The 4,471-nt window shown below is 41.7% G+C and overlaps 1 pseudogene; it reads left to right on the forward strand.

The window, feature by feature from the left end:
- The first annotated feature begins 1,554 nt into the window (after positions 1 to 1,554).
- LOC123067511 (uncharacterized) lies at positions 1,555 to 4,003 on the forward strand (annotated as a pseudogene).
- The last annotated feature ends 468 nt before the right edge of the window (positions 4,004 to 4,471 follow it).

Here is a 4,471-nt window from a genome sequence, read left to right on the forward strand (position 1 = left end):
TGAAACTATCTTTAACACGAGCTTCTTCCTTGTGCGAAGTACCAACTTATTGGAATTCAGCATTGCATATTCACTACCGAGATCTCTTATAAGTTTTGGGACCAGAATGAATTCTTCCTATAGACATTGTAAAGGGTGCGGTTTAGCAACCAAGCGTACAATGACCAAAACCAACAGCTCCATCATTTCTGAGAACTTCTCTCTCGCATAGAGGAGATCTTGGCACTACTTCATGTGTTCAATCTAGGGAGCCACCCTCTTCTTCATATCTTGCTTGATATTGGTTTCATAATGAAAAGAGGAAGGAGTGTCGAAGCGATGTTGCTTCTCTACTCTCAGCTCTTTGCTCGAGATGATGTGATCTGATTGACCATTCTAGAATCTGTAACCAATTGGCTAAGTCGCTAAGTCATTATGGACATTTGCCATCCTCTCATATCGAAAGACGAACAACGACTTCCGGGGTAAAACGGAGGGCTAAAACCCGAGCCTCTTTTTCCATCCCAGGGGGTAGCGATTTCAAGAGTACTTGGTTTAAAACTTCCAGTTTATTCAACTAGTTTCACTCGATGAAAAATGCATGCAAAATGCATTCTATTGTTGTCTCTGTCAGGCCTTACACCTCTGTCCCAAGTTGTTCGTGTTAAGGTGGCCGATGGCACAGAGTTAACTTCCTTGTTTCTTCTGCTTGATTTGATCTTTGCAAGTATCTACTGATACCCCTCCATCACATCAGCCAAGCCCCACATTCCAGAGTGCAATGAATGCATGTAACATCCCAAATTTTCAATTTGGAATGTTATACAATAGATCATCATTGCATCTCATATTTTTATTGCATTTTGCCTCGATCCTAGAAATTCTACGCAACTCAAGGACCCACGGAGAGAGTTGGGGATTTCGTAAATTTCATATCTAAGTTTTCTCAAATTTGGAAAATAGGATCATTTGATTTTATTTATTTTATCTTCAATTATTTCAAATTATAAATTATGAGAGAGGGAATAAAATGACTTTCCCAAAATAAAGAAAATATTGAGGATTTAATAAAAAAATCAAATAAGTTTTATTTTGGTGTTTTTGCTATTTTATTTGAATTTAGGAAAACAATCGACATGTCAAGATCCAAATTCGAATTGGTTCCTGGTCCTGGTCAGAGACCACCGTGTTCGCGCCGGCGGTCCAACAAAGAGCCGAAGTAGTGGTGTCTTTCTTTCCATTACGAACGACACGCTTCGCCTGCTCCCTCCCCGTGTCCATTAGCGCTCCTGTCCAAAGTGAAGAGAAGGCGAAAAAGCGCCACCGAAGCTGCATGAGCAGGCTTCTATTGCTACGCAACAATGGAGCAGGCGCGCCGCCCACAAAATGTTTGAATGATCGGGTAAAGAGCGAGCTTCTTATATGGGTTCCGACGCATCCAGCAGAGCGAAGTAGCGTTCCATTCTTTTCGGCGGCATCCTTCTGCATTGGCGGCGAGTGAGTGCCACAATCCCATTCATCATTTTTGATCTACATAACCCAAAGCCCATAGCACTGGCGACATCTCCGGCATAAATGCAAGGAGGATGTATAGCTGATATAGGATCTTGTGGAACTGGATTTGATTCTGCAAGCGGTTTGGTACGAACAAAAAAATTCAAACAAAAGGATCGGAACTCACTGATAGGAAAGGAGAGAAAAACAAAGCAATGCCAAGAGCTCTGTCAATCTGCTGTTCATCGATAGATGAAGCTCTCTCTTTTTCATCTCGTGCCAGATGTAACAAAAGATTAGTCCTTTTTCCTTCTCGCAAAGCACAGGAGCGCCCAGCGCCCAGAAGAGCAAAGCTCACTTTCAAAACAGGGTCAAGCGGCACATTAAAAAGGGCTGGCCTGTTAAAAGGACGCTTACTTTGCGAACTAAGTTCAGAATCAACAAGGGTTCTCCAAATGAAGGGAGTGTACAACTAGGGCGCAGCCCAACTTTTTTGTTGGAGAGATAGAATGGAGTTCTTCACGAAGTTCGAGACAAAGGAAAAAATCAAAGTTTCTCTACAACCTCTTCGTTTTGAGACATTATGGCTTTGGGGTCGACCCCGGTAACAAAAAAGGAATCCATAAAAACTGGGGATCCAACACCATGATAAAATACTACCCTCATGATTAGACCATGTCCCTGAGATTTGATAAAAAAAGGTGCATTAGCGGTTAATACGTTGTAATTAGATAAGTTATTTGGAATATGACGGAACGAAAGACCAAGGAAAGGAAGAAGAATGCACCAAAATGCAAGTGCTGCACCAAACGCTGGTGGTTGTTTCTTGTTGTATGTAAATGCAACGAAAAGACCGGAAATAATGAATAATGACAAAATTCATTTATAGACATTTCGTGCTCATTTCCGAATTTATGCTTAGTTATTCCCATCATCCGGTAACCACAGGATGATCCCATTCTCCGTTTAGTAATAGATCTTTTTGATATGTCTCAGTCTCAGCGGAAGGAAGAGAAATGCATCGAGTCGTTTATCAAGAAAGTGGACGAGCATGGCGGTCCCTATATCTCTGAGGGGTGTACCACTTGTTTTTCGGGTCATCTTAAGAGGTTCAAAAGAGAAAGTCACTCTCCTTATTCTTGGCTAGTGGAATGGAAGCAAGACTCTTTCCTATCCACTTTGTCGAGGCGAGAGAACTAAAAGATAACTCAAGCTAGACAGAAAGGTGCAAAAGTCCACAGTTTCTTAAGGATCCTGTAAGCAAGTAGGTTAAGATTTTAATTTAGCTTCAATTTCTTCAGTCTGACAAGCGGGTCCGCATGCAAAAAAAGAAACTATATTTTCCTACTACTCCGACCTTGCCCTGAGAGGATAAGGAAATTGGGTAAGAGCGAGAGCTAGACTGATTATTGGTCCAATGCTAGTGGAGGATTCAGACTGAGGACCCCTGTGGCGGCTACTCATAAGAAGATGAAGGATTGAAAGAGGACTGATCACCCCTCTGATTTGTGATCTTTTAATAGAAAGAAAACGACTTCTCTCAGACTTAAAGGTAAATGAAAGCGGGATTTTTTATCTCCTCTAAGCTAGCAACAAGTCAAGTAATCTGAGAATGCTGCCCCCAATCCGTAGCTGAGGACGGACTCAACTCATAAGCTTTTTTTGAACCAAGTACCTGTTGTAGAAATGAAAAACCAGCCACTAGCAGAGGTTGGAACAACCCATAGAAGTGTAGCGGCTGCTTCAACCAGGCGTACCCGTATCCATTCATTTACCTCCTCTAGAGTGTATTGAACTTTGTGACAAATAGGTTATAGTTACACTCCTTAACTCCCTATTCGCGAGATATAAAAGCTAGCTAGTAAGAAGACTTTCCCTTGTTTTCTGGGAGGGTGAGAACTTGAAAGACTGGCACAGAAAAGGAAGAAAAGCGGCTAATGCTATCTAAACAATTATTTCAAAGTTTACCAAGTTCGATCGTTCACGAGACAGGGGACTCTTTTAAATAAGACAGTGTATGGCTGTGAATAAGTCTATTCGGCAACTCATAGAGAAGGACTGGATATAAGCTATCCCCCGGTTCTTCATTGGATCCTTTTAGTGTAATATTACTTTTTGGAAGCAATTTCATAATAATATGTATTAGGGATAGCATTTAGGATAGCTAAAGCATTTTTGGAGCAAGAGGGATTACCTTCCAGATTCTTTTGTAATACCCTCTGTGTCGCCTTCTCCTAGATGGTCAGCCCAGTGTCCAGAATCCTTGAGCTCTTCCTCATGGCTTTGACTGGTGACTTACATTTCATCTTTTTTGCAGCTCTCTTGGTCCTTGGATATGATGTCTTCTGCCACTCTCCTTGGTGGCTATTCTCCACCATCTCAGTCCCCTCTGAGGTCAGCTGAATCTGATCAGTGGCTGTCTCTGCCTAATCCACCAAGTGTGTACAAGACAAGATCATTGTCTGTCACAGGTTCTCCTGCTGCTGCAAGTTTATCAGACTGGAATTTGATCCTGCGCAGATTATCTTGAGCAGTCTGGGATCCTTTCTTGATCATTTGGATCTGAATACGCATCTCAATTATTTGAGCATTTGTCATACAGCCAAGACTTCCAGATTTTTTCCAGGTTTTCTCCCTTTTCTACGAAGGTTTGCAGCTCCGCCTGCACCAGTGAATTATTCTATTCTTCTCCTTTGGTTCAGTCTATCGGGAAATCAGAATTCACCATTGAATCATATGGATCAGCTCCCTTACATAATAATATTTCACTGTATCAGCTACAAGGGGAAAATCTAAAAGACAGAGGATAGAGAATGAGAGAAAGAGTGTGAGACTTGCGCTGCTCTCCATTTCGAGGGGATTTCGATGATTCTAGGGTGATTGAACTATTTCTTTACCTGTTCAATTTCTAACGAATCAAGATATCCTCGTGTTCCGGTATAAATACAGCTATCTGCTCTTGCACTGGGAGAGGATTTGCCTAGGATTATTTAAGCAA

Source organism: Triticum aestivum, chromosome 3B (genome assembly GCF_018294505.1).
Source record: "Triticum aestivum cultivar Chinese Spring chromosome 3B, IWGSC CS RefSeq v2.1, whole genome shotgun sequence".
NCBI classification, from domain to species: domain Eukaryota; kingdom Viridiplantae; phylum Streptophyta; class Magnoliopsida; order Poales; family Poaceae; genus Triticum; species Triticum aestivum.